General features: G+C 38.3%; 1 pseudogene; it reads right to left on the bottom strand.

Annotated features, from left to right (window-relative positions):
- Positions 1 to 18,566: 18,566 nt before the first annotated feature.
- Positions 18,567 to 19,088, bottom strand: LOC145219011 (zinc finger BED domain-containing protein 5-like; annotated as a pseudogene).
- Between the last annotated feature and the right edge of the window lie 1,073 nt (positions 19,089 to 20,161).

The raw sequence follows: 20,161 nt of genomic DNA, 5'->3' as shown, positions 1-20,161 counted from the left end.
TTGTCATTAGAAACCAGTTATAACTCTTTTTACTGACACAAAAAGAGACAAACACAGATTTTTATCATGGTTGGTACAAAAAAAAGTAGAAACGTAGCCTTGTTATTGATAGCCAGGAGAATGGCTCTAAAGAAACGACGGGCGCGACGTTGGTGGGTCCATCCGATTTTGCAGCGAAGGTCCGAACTTGGTAAGTTAAGAAACTATTTATACAGTGAAAACAGGTTTGATTTTTAGCTAAAAATACTTTCTTTAGGTGAATTTCATCGTTTAATTTTGGAGTTGCGCCTCGAAAGACTTTCCGAGTTTCGGACTTATTTTCGAATGACGCCAGAAGCGTTTGATTTTTTAGCGCATAAAATTGGACCGAAGATAAAGAAGCAAAGAACTCATTTGAGAACAAGCATTTCCGTTGAAGAACGCCTTGCACTGACGCTTCGGTAGGCTTTAAAAAATTACATAGCCTATAGCGTACGATTATTAAGCCGTTCTGCTGTTTTGCAGGTTTTTAGCCACTGGCGATTCTTATTCGACAATTGCCGCATCCTTCCGAACATCAAAATCAACAATATGCCATGCTGTACCGGAAACATGTGCTGCTATATGGGAGACATTGCGAAATGAGGTCATGCCTATTCCATCGAGGCAAGATTGGGTAAAAATTGCAGAAGATTTTGACCAGTTTTGGCAATTTCCAAACTGTGTGGGAAGTGTTGATGGCAAACACATTGTTATGCAGGCACCAAATAATTCAGGGTCGATGTTTTATAATTACAAACATTCACACAGCATTGTTTTGCTCGCTGTAGCTGACTCGCAATGCCGATTTATATGTGTGGATGTGGGGGCTTTCGGTAAGCAGTCAGATGGCAGTGTATTTGCCAATTCCGCTTTCGGAAAAAAATTAGAAGCGAACGAATTGGACCTTCCTGGGTGTTCGACACTGCGTGGCAGCAATGAAGTTGCTCCCTATGTCTTCGTTGGTGATGAAGCATTCGGTTTAAAAACCAATTTCATGAGGCCGTTTCCAGGAAGAAACCTTGGAGAAGGAAAACGAATCTTCAACTACCGTTTGTCTAGAGCAAGACGGACTGTCGAAAATACCTTCGGCATACTATCTGCAAAATGGCGGGTTTTCCGAAGGCCCATACCACTTTCTCCGTGTAGAGCTGATGCTGTCGTAAAAGCATGCTGTGTTCTACACAATTATTTACGGTACTGCTACTGTGATGACCGTGATTTTGACCGGGAAGACCGACAGGGTCACATTACTGACGGCAGTTGGCGAGAAGAGGGACAAGGGTTTCAAAATATACAAAGACAAGGACGAAGAAATTCTGATGCTGCCATTAAAGTGAGGGAAATCTTCAAAAATTATTTTAGTACTGAGGGTCAGGTTTCATGGCAGCTGGACAGGATAAACAGGTGTTAATGAATCCAACAACAACCACAACCACAACTTTGCTAGAAGAGTTTTGTTTTGTATTTATTGCATTTTGTTTCGTTTGTTATTCGAATTCAGCTTGGTGAAATAAATTTAGAATTTTAATTTTGATTTCAGATGCCTTTTTCTTGTCCAAGTCTTTTAGTTTAGGCACCAATGATAGCATGAACATTCGGTCAGGGTCTTCTTCTTTAGCTTCAAACATAATGCAATGATAGTATAAACTTTGGCAAAAAATGGTAAAAGTTGGCTTTGATTTTTGACTTTTGGCAAAAAATTACATGTACAATTGTTAAATTATAAGTACAACAAAGTATTTAAGACATGCCTGTCAACAACAAACTTACTATCATTTTCCAGTAGCTCGAAAATCTTTTTTTCAAAGCTATCCATTTCCTTTCTTTTTTTGGTTGGTCTTTTGATGGCACTATCCGGAGATTTAGTTGTGAAAAACTCATCTTCACTGCAGCACGGTTCCAGGGTTAGTGTGACAGTGTCTTCATCTAAGTTGCTTGTGGTGCTACAAAATATCAAATTGTTAACAACAAAAAATGTAACAACAAAAAAGTGTGTTTTGACTGTTACCTCCTGGGTTTTACATAAGGATCAATGTAAGAAATTGCATCATACAGACTCCAACTATAACTGCTGGATGCTGCTGAGCCTGACCTCACATTCATTTCTTTTCTTTTGATTTTCACGTATTTATCCCTCAATGCCTTCCACTTTTCTTTTATGTCTTTAACTGAAAACATTTTTAAAATGTCTCATCTGACTTTCTGTGATGCCTTACTAACATAACAACCACTTGCTTACTGTATTCTAGCACTAAAAAATGTTTTGCAAACTGTAAAAGTAAAAATCATGCCTTATACTAACACAATGACTACTTGCTTACTATATCCAAGCTCTAAGAAAGTGTTTTGCAAACTGTAAAAGTAAAAATCATGCCTTATACTAACATAATGACTACTTGCTTACTATACTCTAGCCCTAAAAGTTGTTTTGCATACTGTAAAAGTAAAAAAAAAACACCAATACTAACCTGGTGTGTTCATCTCAGAAGCTATTTTAAGCCAGCAATTGTCTTTGATGTTGCGATTGTGGTAATCGCTGATGCTGGTATTAAACAAAGCAGGAAAATCCCGCACTTTGTTAATTAAAATTTCTTCCATTGTTTGCTAAAACTAAAACCTTAAAAAAAGTTTATTATTTTAGTGTAAATCAATAACCAAACCAGGACTAGCATCCTGTCCAAGGGTCTAAAACAAATGTCAGTGACACAAAGGCTATAATTCATAATTGAGGCAATTAGTTCTATCATCCTTGATTACGTTTTCAGTTTCAAATACCTTTAGTAGCAAAACAAACCACGCATATAGCTATCAAAATTTGAAAAAGTTAAAAAAAGCACAGGCTGCTAGTTCACAACAGTACACGCGCAAAGCGATTTTTCGCTTCAGAAGCGATTCAAAGCGACGCGACGCGACATTCGCGTCGCGTCGCGTGTAGTGTAAACGCTTCAACACAAACAAGGCAAAAAGATAACGGGTCGCTTCGCGTCGCGTGTAGTGTAAACGCACCTTAACATGCACATGTTTTTTAGAGGAATCTAAAGCAAAAAAAAGTATGTAGTATTCTAAATCTGTCTGTCTGCTTTTACATCACACTACCTTCCATGTTTAAATATAGCCCAATTGCTTTCCAGGCATTTTCTTTCGCAAATTTGTCACGAGGTCGTACAAAGACCTGTATTTTTTTAATACTTCCACAAGAATTTCATCGCTAAGTTCAAAATTCATCTTTCTCTGTTTTGTTAGCTGCTAAGCAAAACAACTTGAATAAACAATCTCTCAACAAGCACATACCGGTAAACAATTACCAAATTTTCGTCTAACTTGACCCCTTGACCTTGCCAAGCGTTTTACATGGTGTACGTTTGCTGCACTGTCGTAACCATTTACAAAATTACCGTCCCAATTACAATGTTGTTTAAAAAAGTGTTATGTGACGCATGATGACAAATCTAAAGTTAACTCCTGTCGCATAGCTTTCTGAATTGTATTTTAAGTTGTGCCTAAAGAAAAATTTTGTTTAATATGGGAAAAAAACAAAGTCGAAGATTTAGGGAAAAAGATAGGCAAAGGGAGAGACGTGTAAAAAGTCTGAAACGTGAAGAATCGGAAGTGAGTACGATCTTTTTCACTAATTCATGCATGTTGAAACTAAGAAGTCATTTTTTTGCTCAGGCATTCTGGTTTTGGCTCGATTTCGGTGCCACTTTCCCCAGCTTTGTTATCCACAGATAAATTTAGTGAACGGTGGTTTTTAAAACTATGTTGTGAGAAGCTTTGTGAACTTCCCGCTATGTCGGTGTCTAAAAGTGAAACAATACCGAGCTGTCGTTGCGCTTCTCGTTCCTTGTCTGAGTTTGTTGAATATTGACGTAATTTCTTTCTTAGCCTCGTACATAGTTTGATTTAACATTACTTGTCCACGCGTTTCATCTCGTCCGTTGAAGCTTGCTGTTGCCCTCGTAATAAGCAGTTGTGAGCGCGTAAAAATGCCATAGCTGAATCAAACATTTTTTCGAAAACCTGTTTTTATCTCCATTGGAAAATTTTATACACCTTACAAAACCAGTTGGTTTGATCAGTTGTCCGTTGGGTTAAATAAATCCTGCGAGCCTGTGCGATCTTCAATTCTTGCCCGTTTCGCAGGCCTCTCCTCAATGCACTTCTTGCAAACAATTCTTATATAGGGTTGATACATCCATTTCCTTCATAAAGTAACTTACTTTAGTCGTATATTTTGCAATTTAATTCTTCAATGCATAACACTCGTCGCTAATCTTCAGTTCGCTTATTTTGCATTCATTGACTAAATTTTCATAGGCACGCACGCATATAACCTTAGTGTTGTTGAGTCGCTGGCTTGATTTTTGTACACGGTAGCGGATAGTAAACATCCAATTTCCTTTCGAGGACCTTCATTTTATCGAAACAACTTTGGACACTCTGCATTTTTATCAACATAAACGATCTATGTAAAGTATGTGTAAACTGCTTTATTACACCGATAGCGGCGGCACCCGATGTGCCCCCTCCCGGATTCCGAAGTTCATTTTGCCGGGCGTCCCGCCCTCGAGGTCTCTAACTATCAATGCCTGGGAAGGAGGTAGCTGATGGTAAAGAAGGGTTTACGACCGCTTCCTCTGCCGAGTTTTCGAGAGTGTTTTTCTGGCTTTCAAGTGCCTCGTATTCGTCGCGCATATGCGAAGCATTGTTGTAGCTGGACTACATAAGACCAAACAACCCACACGGATCTTGTGAGGTTCTTTAAATTTATCCTGCTTCTTGGTGGCACCTCTTTTCCCCCATATCCTGGTCCACTCCGACCTTTGGGTGTGAGTGGAGATTTCTTGCCAATGTGCACGCATGCCTTCCTTCACGGCTTGCTACCACGTTCCAAGCCTTCGCCATTGTAGTCAAAACTCGCGTAACCGTAGTGGACTTGCTGTGACCATGCAACAAAAAGACCGAGAGCCAGGGTTGGGTAACGAGTCCTATCAGTCGAGTCAAGGATGGTTATTCTGTTTGAATGTTTCATCGTGACTGTCTTACCTTAAACGGACACCGCTTTATTACAGGGAACTTAACCCATCAACGTCCCTTCCTTAGAGTATGATCAACTTTAATTAAACACGTTAATTGACACTCGAACAGCATGGACAAGAACGTCAATCTGTTTAAAGGAGTTCATGAAAAGCCAAAATTCATATTTTACTGCATGCGCTAGAACGTATTTACAGTAATATAAGCGCTTAAAAGGGAATACTTGACCTTGACATGTTCTGCATTCGATTACCTTAAACCAGGGGTGGCCAACCTTCTACATACCATTCGGCAACTTTTTAACATACTTCTATGACAGTGGTTCCCAAACTTTTTCATATTTTTTTCAAAACGGTCCCCCTTTGTCATTATTTCGAGGGCTCGCGGTCCTTAAGCCTAAATGTGTATTACATAAAAACGAAAGTTGATTGCACTATTTTAGCTAGTTATGCAAAATTTGCGCATAACAATGATCCATATCTGACATCACAGGCAAGACAAAAAAAAACATTACAATTGTGCGCGAACAATTGCATTTTTGTTAGTTGTTATGCAATAAAGCCTTTTGTTTAACAATGGAGACGGTTGATTCTCACTTCCACTTTGATTGCAACTTATCCAGTTGTACAAACTGACACCAAATAAGAATTTACGTTGAGACTTAAAATTTGAGACAAACTGGGTTCACGCAACCGAGATAAATTTTGTCAGGGATTGTGTTTCATAAAATATGGCAACCCTAGGCAATGCGCCCTTTCTAATCATGCAATGCGCCACGTTTGGCGCATGTGCCATAGGTTGGCCACCACTGCCTTAAACCAAGCAATAAGTACAAGGCCTAATGCCAGCACAAGAAAGGTTGTGCATGTAGAAGCGACTTCGTTACGTCAAAATTAGGCAAAAATAACTTCGCATCGCATAGTAAATTGCTGCTGTTGTTTGGTTGAAACCAAAGAAATTTCGTTTTGTTGGTGAAATAACGAGTCCGAGTCCAGTCTCGACTAAGACGAGTCCGAGTCCAGTCTCGACTAAGACGAGTCCAAGTCGAGTCTTTTAAAAGGTGACTCGAGTCTCCCCATCACTGTCGGGAGCACTGCACGATGGGTGACCGAGTGATCCTTTCCACCACAAAGTCCTGGAAAGACTGGAAGCCCCTGAAAACGCAGCATTTCATTCCGGCTATTTATTGTGTTTCGTACCGATATGTGCGAAATAAAAGAGGGCATTTTTCGATATTTCGGTCTAACATAGGGTTGCCATACGTCGGGATTTCCCCTGGCGTGTCAGGTGTTTAAATCTGCGTCAGGGAGAAATGAAAAGTCCCGAAATAAACACAAATACAATTTTATGAAGAAATTAATGTATCAACGGAGAAAGTTTCGAGCAGTCAGGTCCAACCGCGTCTATCCGTTGAAGCGTAAAGAGGTATAAACTGACGGTCCCACGGGTTAAAGCAGAAGGGGGTTACTGTTTCGTTTTGCAGTGTGTGTGTGCGCGCTCGTAACAATACCTGTTTGTTATTAGTTGTCTAACAATACGAGTTAAATATAGATATAAAAAACACGTCTGAAGAAAAAACAGCATTCAATGCTACGTGGAAAGTTTGATTTAGCCTGCGCTTCTGTTAATTCACAAGGATGAGAGTATCGTTTCTAACGTTGGAATATTGTCCATTTATTCCGTAATGTTTGGCTCGCAAAAAGGTTAACGCATCTGAGATAAATTTGTCAGGGACTGTGTATCATCAAATATGGTAACCCTAGTCAACAACTTTTTATGATCTTTACAACAAAAAAAGCAAAAACTTTTGTGACCACACGGAATAACTGGAGTAAGAACGTTTGTGACGGCATTTACGGAAGATGGGGTATTCGCACTATTGTACGAGCCAGATCCACGTATAAGCAATTGTATCTACCTGGGGGCAATCAATGTAATTCTGATACTTGGCTTATTCTCGACCTACAGCAAAATACTTTGAAAATAGTATAACCCCGATGCGCGTATCCACTTGAAGCTATCAACGTACGCGACGTTCCTGACAGGCCCCTAAAAGCTGCTTCAGCAACATCACGAGTAACTGCATTTATTAAATATCAGATACTGCAAGTCGGACATTGACGAATTCTGGGGTGAAAGTATGCACCATGTAAAGGAGGTAAAAAAGTGAAAGCGTCCACAAATTAGAGGACGCCTTTGCATTACAGCTGCTTTTACTCAAATCTGCCTAGAGGTGTTCAATATCATATATGTTGAAACTGGGTATGGTCAATATTGTTATCAACAAACCGATGCTATTGCTACCGGAGATAATCACTTTGACTCTGAGAAAAATGTCGTATATTTAAACGATTTAGAGACGACATCATATGGATCGCAACTGGACCAGCGTTGAACAGATTCATCGAGGTAGCACTTGAAAATGCAATGATGAAACTTAGGATAAAATAAGTCGTACCCATAAATCGCTGTCAAGTTGTGAAAAGTTTGACATCCAAAACAAGAAATGGATGTATAGCAATGCATTTGTGTTTTAATGTGCATCAAACCTTTACTGGCCCTATTTAAACGCTTGTAATTATTTTCGTTTTAAGTTAGCCGCCTCATGCCATCATTCTATTTGAATAAGGGGATAGATGACTGCTTAGGATTATTTAATAAAGCCATTTTGCTCAATTAAATTAGTGAACTGTACATCTGAATTCTGAAATAATGGGGAGATCAACCAATGTGACACAAATGGAAAAACTGAACCAAGCACTTGAAGAGTTCAAACAAAGACAAGATAAGTTGGAAGAACAAATCGAGCTAGTAAATGCTGTTAAAATCCCAGAAACTGTTTCCACAGCTGGACTCTCATCTGAAGGAATGATGAAAGAAGCTGGCGAGTTGAGGGCCCTGCTTTCCAAACTTGAGACGGAGATCCGTACCTTCGATGAAAGGATGAAGAGCTGTGAGCAGGACTTGGATGACCTTGAACAATATGGACGAAGAAACTGCCTGATTCTTCATGGTGCTAATAAAGTGCCCAAGGGAAGTCATTCTGACCTGGTTAACTTTCTTTTGCCTATTTTAAATGTAAAGTTACAGTCCTGTGTTCCCGTAACACAACAGGACATTGACATTGCTCATGTCCTTCCAGCAAAGAAAGGCACACCTGTAATAATAAAATTTGTTCGAAGGTCTGTTCGGAATGATCTATTCTTTAAAAAAAGAAACCTGGCTCGAAGTGGACTTGTTCTGACAGAATCCCTCACAAGAAAGCGCCTACAACTGCTTCGACAAGTACAAGAGAGGATTGGAATGAGAAACACATGGACAAACAATGGAATCATCCATGCAATGGCCCATGGCCAAAAAAAGGTGATCCGTACAATAGAAGATCTTAATTGCCTTAACTAGATCACCACACTTACTTTTGCATGATAAATGTAGCACACTGTGTCCTACTGTACCAGATGTAATTCATTATAGCAACAACCTATGAGCATGGCTTACCCTATGCCGGTCAGAGATCTACCTAAAAGTCAAAAAGGGGGCACAACTAGTAGGTCGAATTCCATTCATACTACCAATTTTTTAAATACTGAATACTCTTGTTTCCCATTTAATTCACTCACGGACCAGGAGTTCGATTACCAACATAAGGGCACAAAAGAACCAAATATACTCCCAGATTATCTCTCCACTGAAATTAATGATGATTGTGATTCTGAAAGTAATAGTTCAGATAATGAGTTGACTGATCCTAGCTGCTATGTTTATTCAAACCAATTACCAGTGTCAAGTTGTCATGCTTCTTCCAGTTTTTCAGCACTCTGCATTAACGCGCGGTCATTAGTTAACCCAAATAACTTCTGCAAACTCGAGGGATTAATACATAATATGAATATTAAACCTACTATTATTTGTGTCAATGAAACATGGGTTAGGAATAATCAACCTGGTTTACATTGCAACCTACCAAACTACACTTTTATCTCAAATAGTAGATGTAAAGCAACTGGTGGGGGTGTTGGTTTATTTATTAAATCTGGCATAAAACACTCTTTATGTAAAGACCTGACAATAATGAACGAAAAAGTTTTTGAATCTATTTTTGTGGATATAGATTTGGGCACTGAAACCATAACATGTGGAACTATCTATAGATCACCAGGGCAGAACCTAAACACAAACGATGAATTTCTAAGAGTTTTAAAAGATACCCTTTTGACTATTAATAACAAAAAGAATCGTTCATACATTCTTGGTGATTTTAATTACAACCTCTAGGATATTAGCAACAATCAAATTGACAACTTTACCAATATTCTATTTGATAACTCTTTCATTTCATTAGTCAACAAACCAACAAGAATCACAGATACAAGTGAAACATGCCTTGACCACATTTGGACTAATGACCTTAAAAATCAAACCCAATCCTTCATAATTTTGGACTGCATATCTGATCATCTTCCTGTTTTTGTAAGTGTTAATAGAAAAAATAAAGTTGGCAACCAAACCTCATTTAGACAGTTTTCAGAAAAAAACCTTGCTAAATTTTCTCATCTGATGGGCCAAGCTGACACCTCAAGCATTCTCTGTGAGAATGAACCAAATAAGGCATTTAAACTTTTCAGTAATTTATTTGGTACAATCTTCAATAAATGTTTCCCAATTCTTAACAAACAAAGTCAAGCAATAAATAATGAATGGTATGATTCAGATCTTTCTAAGCTGCTTTATGCTAAACAGAAAGCGTACAAAAAATACCTAAACAAAAAAACACAGGAACGAAAAGAGAAATACAACTATGTAAGAAATATTTACAATCGCAAATTATCTCAGAAAAAGAAACAACACTACCAGGCTATATTTGGCAAAGTAAAACACAATATGCGAAGCACATGGTCCATAATAAACAAACTTTTGGGTCGATCGCGTCAATCTTCTTCAGGTCATATACTTGTTGATGATAATCCCACCAATGATCCATCCAAAATATCAGATCATTTCAACAGATTTTTTTCAACAATTGCAAAAAATCTGGCAGATAAACTAGAAATGCCAAAAAAATCATTTACTACTTTCTTGGATCCCCCACAAGCTAATTCAATGTTTCTGTTTCCGACCTGCCCTGGTGAAATAGTAAACATAATCAAAGCAATGAAACCAAAATTGAGCTGTGGTTTTGATGGAATTCCTATTGGGGTTATTAAAGCATTTCCAGAAAACATTGTGACCAGCCTCGCACATATTTTCAATAGATCGCTAAGTACAGGTATTTTTTGGATGATTTCAAAATCTCAAAAGTAGTTCCTATTTTCAAAAATGGAAATCGCAAACTGGCAACAAACTACCGGCCGATAAGCTTGCTTTCGAACCTTTCCAAAATACTTGAGAAGCTCGTGTTTACTCGCATTAACTCGTTCCTCTCATCCACCAACTTCTTCACTAAATATCAGTTTGGTTTTCGTAGAAATCACTCGACCAGTCATGTCACTACAAACTTTATAGCGAACGTCACGGAAAACCTAAACAATAAATTTACTACTATGGGAATTTTTCTAGATTTACTACAGAAATTAATCACATTGCGGGCGGAATACGCGGTATTCCCAACAAATGGTTCGAAAGCTATCTTACCGGTCGTTCACAGAAGGTCCTATGCAATGATGCTATTTCCAACAACCAATGCCCTATCTCACTCGGAGTACCCCAAGGTTCTCAATTGGGTCCTCTGTTATTTATTATTTATATTAACGACTTTCCAAATTGCCTACAATTCGGATCGCCACTGATGTTTGCTGACGACACTACTATTTTACTAACTGCTAAGTCAAATAACGAATTACAGTGCACAGCGAATAAGGAAATGATAAACATCACTGATTGGCTGTTAGCAAACAAACTGACATTGAACGTATCGAAAACTAAAACTATTCTATTTCAACAACAAAACCACAGCTATCAATCGATACAGGTCAAAATTAAAGATCATGTCCTGGAACAGGTACAATCCATAAAATTCCTGGGTATAATTCTTGATGAAAGGCTTTCCTGGAAGAAGCATATTAACAAATTGGTTTTGTCATGTAAACGAAACCTTGCCATTGTTTGCAAGATAAGACCTAGGGAAAACCCTACTAAGCCTTTATCATGCATTGATAATCTCCCATATACGATACTGCATTGTTAACTGGCACCACGGTCAAACGAGGCTAATTGCAAAACTACAGAGAATATGTCACAAATTTCTAAAATGTGTTTTCAACATCAAACACAATAACAGTCTACAAGAAGTTATGTCCCGACATAATATTCTATCTATCAAGGAGCTTTTTGAGTTAGAAATTGCAATTTTTATGTATAAATGTGACAATAACATGTTGCCAGATATGTTTAAAGATTTTCTAAACATAAACTGTAGTAATATACAAACGCGTGCCAGGTCTTCTTTTGTTAAACCCTTTTATCGAACAACCCTAATTCAACAATCTATAAAATATATTGGTCCCAAAATATGGAATAGCATTCCTGAGGAAATAAGAAACGCACCAAACGCAAGATTTTTTGCAAACTCCTACACTGCACATTTGCTACAAAGCTCAACACTTTTTTAGATAACTGCTACACATAAGCATGCATGACAAATCAGTTTTTGTTCACATTCACCACCTTTTATAACCGGTCCTTTGGACAACCCTTGTCTCACTACAGATCCGGCTAACTAGCATGCGTTTTTAGTTACTGACTGTATAGTGCCAGCAGCCACATTTGGACCTAGGTCTATTATTATTTTATCACTACTACTACTTTATCACTACTAACATAATTTATGTAATAGCGTTACCACGGTTGATGTACCACTTGACCACTATTTTTTCTCGGCTACGAATTTATAATCTGTATTTTTTAGTAATACACCTATAGCCTACACTATAAAAGTTTGGTTTGTCACAAACACTTGTTTTAGTAGTGTTAACTAACAAAAACACTTGCGTTGTGTGATTGTGTCTGGTTATTGCTCGAGCAGTTGACTTGCTGCCAATATATTTACAGACAGCTGTCGAACAACCCGGATGGATTTGATACTGCGACCCACGTCCCCCTTCGATGCCCTCGACCGAATACGTGTTGCTTCCGAGTTTTTGACTTTTTTGTCTTGTATTCTTTTTCTTTTTACTATTCGTGTACATACTAGAGGAAGTGTTCCTTTACTAATCTGTTATCTATTTTTATATAGTCCAATGCGAACTAGTCTAATATAACGTCACAATGTATGTTCTGCACCCTTTCTTCCGGCGCTCGAAACTATCCGGCAGGGTTTCTTTTGGTGGTTTCTTTTCCTGTCGAACCCCACCCTCTTTCCCTAACACGGGTGGTTAGATTAGGTCCCAACCTGACTGGTTCCACCAACGTTTCAACCTCACCCTCTGATGCGAGTCCCCGTCACATAACGCCTATAATAACGGTGTAGCTGCAGCGCGTTTCTCATATCTTCACCAACTGTGCCCTCTACTTTGTCGCGCTTTTTAACGTCTCAACGTTGCGCAGCTATCTCCGGCAAGGTGAATATTTTAGTGCAATTGTGTTACTACGATTTTTTCACCGAGCGAAATAAACTCAACTCAACTATCATAGAACCTTTTTTTAGCCGTCTTGTCACTGTAATTATTTTCGCTCCGGGTTAAAACAACACGTTTACTTGCAAAACTCTTCGTGTGTCGTGTTTTGTTTAAGTATATATTTTCTGTAACGTTCGTTTTTAATAAACATTCTTGTACGCTCTTACGGTGTTGGTTTGTCATAGTAGTCAGAACGCACTATTTTCTTTTTTTTAAATCTGATTTGATCACGCAGTAAGCCTTACTAATTTGCATGGTTCGTGTTGTGCTAATCTAAACTATGGAACACAACAGCATTCTGTTAGTTCATCATCGGTAACTACAAATTTACTTTCATTTTGACATTTGATCCGTGTTTTGTTCCAAACGATAAGAACTACACAATGACTATTCATTTTGCAGTAACTGAGGGCAGAATTGGGGAAATTTGCAGTAACTGAGGGCAGAATTGGGGAAAAAAAGCTCGGGCAAAAACTTGCAATGGTGATTTCACTGATCTTGGACAGTAAAATTTGAAGCAATACGTGCAAATTCCTCTAATTCCACCTAAAAACAGAACATTGTTTCAGATTTGAGTGTGTTAAAAAATCAGCCATCCTATCATTGTTAAAGTTAAATTTCGTGAATTCTGAATTTCTATCTTTGAAACTCCAGCAAACAAAACAAAGAGGTTGTTACCTTATAAATTACATCCAAATGTGCTAAATGTGAAATCAGATCCCGAGAACAAAGTCAGTCGATATAAAACTTATTTATTTCGTCTGTAGTTGGCATCGTCAGTTTCTGTTAAAAACACGAAACTGCAATGAAATATTAATCAAACAGCAGTGCGCTCGAGCTATAAGCTGTCAATATAAAACAAGCATTCCAAGATTATGTCGACTGATTTTGTACTTTAGAACCTTACTCCATATTTAGCTTTAAAATTTGACAAAAGAGCCTGTCACAGGGTCAGATACTGCTTATTCTGTTGATTCTCACAAGCGTGATTACCATTGCTGAAACACGTGCAGTCTTTGTACGTAATTATTCCCTTGATTGTCTTTTTTGCAGAAAACTTGACAAAAATAGCGATTCAAGTTGCCTGGAATAACAAAATTACCGTGACCAAAGTAAATTTTACGCAAAGCTATAAAATTACGAATAATAATAATAACTCTTTCTTACAAAACAATACATTTATATCTTCTTACCCAATGATTCCGATTCTTCAACGAGGGCTAGCATTGCAATCAAACTAGCTTCATTATGAAGTTTTCAGTTAGATGTGTTCGACGTCAAACTATAAGTTCGATTTTTGCATTTTCTATATATACAGCAAAAAAGTCATTAAAACGTCTCACGGCAAAATGACTACGTCACGACTGACATTTCTTAAATGCTAAATTCGGGACAATATAAGGACCAGAAACACCAACTAAGTTTCAGCGGTGTGAAAAGTTTAGGTCTGAAAGGCGGTAACTGCCTTAAAAGGCTTGCGAAGACAGACCTCTTCAGTCTGTTCTCTTATACCACACTCGCATGGTGTACCGCGACAATTCTTGTACGATTTTCTTGTGCCTGGGGTGATTGTTGTCATATTCAGCCACAATACGTGGATCTGTTTCGTAAAAAAGGATCCCACAAAAAAAGTTTACAAATGCAATGACGCGATTTTATTATTTTGTGCACACTTGGTAACTGTGGGCGTTTAAATGCAATGATGTCTGGTAAATTAATGCGGGACAAGTGCACAGGGTAACAATAGTTTGTCACGAAAACCCGAATTTTAGATTTAAAAAAATAAGTTTTGTAAGTCTCATTCGGGTGACACTGAAACGCTGAATATTACGGGACGTCGCGGAAACCGCTAAATATCGGGTAAATTGCTGACGGTTAGTAGTGCAATTAGGGTTGGTTTGAGGTTGTATAATAGTATATGAATAAAAAATGTCCCTGCCTAAAACTTATTCAGATAGATCCTGACATTCGGCAAAATATGCTATTGCGGGAGATTGCGAGACGTCTCGACCGCGGAATGTTTCACTCCAACCTTAATAGCACTAACCGCCAGCAATTTAACCCGATATTCAGCGGTTTTCACGACGTCCCGCCATCTGCCACAACGTCCTGCAATATTTAGCGTTTTAGTGTAACCCTCGCATTGTGAGAAATTCAAAAAAATCCGCTTGTTCGCTGTGACGTTAATTGTAAAATGGATACCTTGGCGGTTTTAATCGTGGTACTAATGTTTGTTGAGGAACCGGCAAAATACATTTGGTTTTTACATAACTACAATGACACAATTCTTCAAAAAAGACATCAAGAAAGTTTTAGTTCAAGGCCGTGTGCGGTCACAAAGACTGAACGAACGTTTGTCAGACTATGTAACTAATGTTACCAGATTACAACCAAAGTGTTTTTTACCAAGTTTGTAGAGCTCTTCTGGCAAATGTAATTTTATTCCGACGTTTCGACGTCCTATACAGGTCGTCTTCAACACTGAATGCGACTAGAACAGTGCACGATAAACAAAGGAAAAAAAGAATGAAACGCAAACACGTCACAACGCAACGAAAACACCGCGCGATGACGCATGTTTGAACGTAATGGAGCGTATCTTGTATAGTTATTTTGGGGTTTTACAGGTAATGTGAAAATTTCTACCAACGTCAAATTATAATATATATGTATGCTTTATGGAGGGCTGCAGAAAAAGAGACTCAATCTATTTCTTTTGCTTCAATTGTAAGCACGATTTCTATATCATGAAGGCATGCTGCGAGTAGGAAACCTCTGTATTGGTTCCCATCTAAAAAAAAACGCTTAATTGACCAAAGTGCCAAGCGGCCATGCGACGCAATCCCTGCTGCCAACAGTTCTTGACGACAAAGGAAAATCAAATTGAATAAGTACGATGCAAAAGGCGTTCGATTGAATCATCCTTACTAGGCAAAAAGTTCAGAACTCACTTCACCCGAAATGTTAACTTTTGTAAGGAGACGTGAAATAGATCCATCCTGGTAATAATTTTGACAGCAGCACTGCGTTTTGAAGACGTTGTTAGAAACACAGATGATGAAAATTGGAAAGCCTTTCGCCCGGTCTTAAACCTTGAAGGTCAAGTTTAATCAAAAGTGGCATTTTTGTCTACGTTACTAAATTTCTTTACATTTTATACAAACAATTGGTTTGATTTCCGAGCTCCCAACCTTTTTTTAACGCGACCCAAATACTTACCAAAATTTAGTTTTGTGGTTTCTCGCGACCCATGGACATGCTATTTTAGTTGTATTTTTGTCTGTACGTTAGGAAAGCTTTTTGAAAATTACTACGCCCGTCTAGCACATCAATAACGTTGTTTTTTACGACCAAACATTTCCATTTATTCCGAACTTGGAGCTGAATCAAGGCATTATTAGCCAGACAACGTTCTACTGTGAGCTACACATCACTTTATGACGTCACCACAAGTTGTGATTGGGCAACAATTTAAAGCCCTGGGTAATATAAAAGTAACGCTACAAGGCGTCAAAAAGTAGATGCTGTAATTGTCACTAAAACAAGCGACCCAACAGAATGTTTAGACGACCCAACTTTGGGTCCCGACCCATAGGTTGGGAACCACTGGTTTAGGGCATACTGACACAATGGACCTTGCGCACGCAGAAAGAAAAAGGATAATTTTACACTAAAGAAAACTCCAGAAAAAGCTGTCCACCGTAAAAGAATGCCTACAATCTCATACTACAATATAAAAAAACGAAGGGTTTAATAGAGTTGACAGAATTAAAGTCATGTCTGAATCCAAAATTGAAAAAAAACACACCTGTAACTATTGTATGGGGATATTTTCTAGGCTGTAAACCATCTGTAATGATTGGTCTCCTCGTTGGAGAGCTCCGGGACTATGAAAAAAACGACAAGGACATTTATTCAATTCTAGTGGTGGACCGTCCAGAAGGAAAGGCTACCGGCGTGCATTGTTTGGAATGCAGTTTAATTACAAGACATTGAAACCATCAGTTGGCTTGGATGTTTCACAAGATAAAACCTACAGGGCAGTCACCAGTTTTTCCAACAACGTCACCAAAAACTTAGCAGCAACAGGTTCATTTCCGCATTTTTCAACTCTAGCGGTGACCAAGTATATAATGCACAACACCCACGTCGGGTTGGAAAAGCTTGCCTTAACATTTGGAAAGTGTTGTGTATGCTTTGCGCTTACCGTATATTAAATATACTTTTTCAGTGTATGGTTACATTTTTAATTGTGTTTAGCAAGCAACAAGATGATTTGATAGCTTGTTCTATTGAATATCTCTGTACAGTTAAATGTTTGAAGAAAAAATAAAGTATGGTTAACCTTTCAATTGCTTTTAACAGATGTTCAACCAGTGTCATCACAACAACAAGATGATTTGCAAGGTTTATATACCATTGAGTGTCTTTGTATAGCTAAATGTTTTGAAAGAAAGTAAAATATTGTTAACCTTTCAGGTGTTTTTAGCAGAAGTTCAACCAGTAGCATCACAACATCATGCAAGCTTTGTCATTCAATGATTCACTGTTGCGTAGAGAAGTTCAATATTTGATGGTGTAAGATTGGCAAGCATGTTTAAGCACGTAACTGTTAATTTTCTGCCTTTGTCATTGTAAACCATGTTTAGGAACTGAAGAAAGCAGAAAACAAAAAATGATGATTCTATAAAAAACTATGTCGAAAAGTTACACACCTGTACAAGTATATACATATGTATGAAATTCGCCAAAAAGAAGATACAAACTGAAGCTCGACTGGATTTTTATAGTGTGTTTCATCTATGGAAGGAGCGGAAAAAGCAACTAAAGAATTCCAAATTTCAACAACTTCAGTTTATTTATTACTCAAATACAACATGTGGTTTGTAACCTTGACATATGTTGTGTTTAAACTAAAAGTTGATTACTACTATGTCCGTAAATCTTTCAAAGTGTATTGTTCTTTGGGATTAAACTTTAACAATTCAATTTTACTTTGTTTACAGCGCCCACAAGTAATTCACAATAAACGGAACATGTCAAAGCGTTGCAAACAAAAAAGGATCAGCTTAAAGCAGTGGTTCCCAACCTTTTTGTGGTCGCGTACCACTTGAAGGCAACGCATTGTTGCCACTTACCACTTGTTTTTAGAAAAGTATTTTCTTTTTTATTTCCCGAATCGACTAATGCAAATCTAACAAAGAAGTAAAAATGAATAACAGATAAATTTATTGAGAAATCTGTATTTGTTTGCCTTCTACAAGTCGATCGATCCGGGGCACAACTTTGCTTACTGCACATCAGAAACATGGCCGGGGCATTTTTGTAGCCTCCCGGAAGATTACTAATTAGTTCGAACATTCCATAGCGCTTGTTTTTTACGTTATTTGACCCAAGTTCCAGCTTGCGCACCAATGCCCGTAGCCTTGAGATAAACTGAGTGACAGTGCAATCAGTTCCTTGCATTGATAGGTTCAGGTGGTTGATGACCCCAAAAATATCAGAGTGGTAAGCCAACCTTACGATAATCATTTTATCCTGTCTTTTTTAAATTCATGGCCCTTTTGTTTGAAAAAACGTATAATTCTTCTTTCCGTTCGGAAAGGCGTCTCGTCGCCTCGGGAAAGCCAACGCACCTCCGTATAGTAAAGGCATTAACCATTTTTGCAACCCGGTTTAAACAGGCTAACAAATTTGGCGACAGCACTTTAGCGCAAAGGGCTAAACAGCTTTTACATGAGGTTAAAATCCGGATTTACGGCCAAGCATATCCGGAGCCCCATCAGTCGTGCAGCCAACCAACTTCCCCCACTCTAGTTCATTTCGCTTGAAAAAGTCGTTCAAAACATTAAAATCGGACATATACCAGTAACTGGGCGCGTGGATTCGTCAAGTTCAAAGTTCAATTGCAAACCCATACTTTGAAGTTCTCACTGCTGCAACAACTTGGTCGGCAACGTCGATAGACATTTCCTCAATACGACGCTTCACAGTGTTATTAGACAGGGATACACTGGACAACTTGGCCTCCGCCTCCACCCCGATCACGTTTCGAATCAAGATTTTCGCCGCTGGCATAGTAAGAGACTCAGCAATTGTATGCGCCTTCATGTTTGGGTAACCAGGATAAAAATTCAAATGAAGCTTTTACATTCCCAGAGCTACTCTGGTACACGCCGCCTGTTTTATCAATGCGTTGCTGTTTAGCTTTTTATCCGAGGCGCTGAAAGAAGCTAAGATCTTGGTCCTTTTTTGTAGGATGGTTGTTTCAAGATGCCGCTTGAGCAGACTTGGTTTCATGGCACTATTCGAGAGCGTCTTCATGCAATCAACGCACTGCGGGAGAACCTCGCCTCTGTGTTCAATTTCTACGAATCCATATTTTAGATAACTCGTGTCATACTTTCGCTTCGACATTTTTTTGAAATCAAATTGGTAAAACGTTTGTATTGCACTTTCTACAGTAAACTACAACTCTCAAGCACACTAATTCAACTACAGGCGCATTATATCTACGCTTGTTATTGTTACCACGAAATAATTAGAACCAAGACATATTATTTTCAAACAATGCATACCGTACTGGTGGCACCTTAAATGGGTTAGTTGGACCCGGTGGATCACGTAACCCGGTGGATTCAGTAACAGACATTTTGTTATCACTTGTGACTTGTTTGCAAAAATACGGAAATCGCAAAATACCAAAAGGTGTTCGCGTACCACCGGCTGGGAAACACTGGCCTAAAGCATACGTGGTTATGACTTGTAGCTGACCCCAACTATTTGAAATAATATCTGTATTTGTCGGTAGCAGAAGAGTAGTGCGTACAAGTATGTTAAGAAGTGGTATTGCAACTGTCATATCAGCAAATAAAATAACTAATCATGAAGCACTGTAAAAATAAATCAAGCACATGATGAAAAGAGAAACAAGCAAAACCGTGAAATAGTGCAATCAGCAAGGAAGGCTTTAGTTTTATTTTGAATGTAGCGTATGTGTGGAACACATGACATTTTTCCATCTGAAATTACACCTAGGTATTTAACTGGATCTTTTTTTGTAGTTCCTTATCTTTGCGTTAGGTCCAAACCTCCACCAAAAATAATTTAATTGCATGTGGAGTGAATGGAACTCGACAGCAACATTAAATTGTGTATTTGGTAGTGAAAACAAATGCTAGTAACACCATAATCTAATCTACCCTGTAAGGCTAATTAAAACTGATTACTGGTAAAGTTACGATGAAAGTGATTGAACCACACTCTGACAAATAATTCCTCAAAGGATTGTAAAGGCCCAACAATTTAAAATTTTTGAACATGTAATTTCACGTCATCACAATATTTTGCAGACTGTTGCTGACAGCAATTTGAAGTTGACCTGTGAAAACTGTTTGATTTTATTGTAAGTCGGTCACGTTTAGGCATAAAATGTAAGTTTACACAAAATACACAGCAGTACCAGCAAATTTTGATGCTATGGTGGACAA

The sequence above is a fragment of the Phallusia mammillata genome, chromosome 3, assembly GCF_965637545.1.
Source record: "Phallusia mammillata chromosome 3, kaPhaMamm4.hap1.1, whole genome shotgun sequence".
NCBI classification, from domain to species: domain Eukaryota; kingdom Metazoa; phylum Chordata; class Ascidiacea; order Phlebobranchia; family Ascidiidae; genus Phallusia; species Phallusia mammillata.
This window is presented reverse-complemented; position numbering and strand designations above follow the sequence as displayed.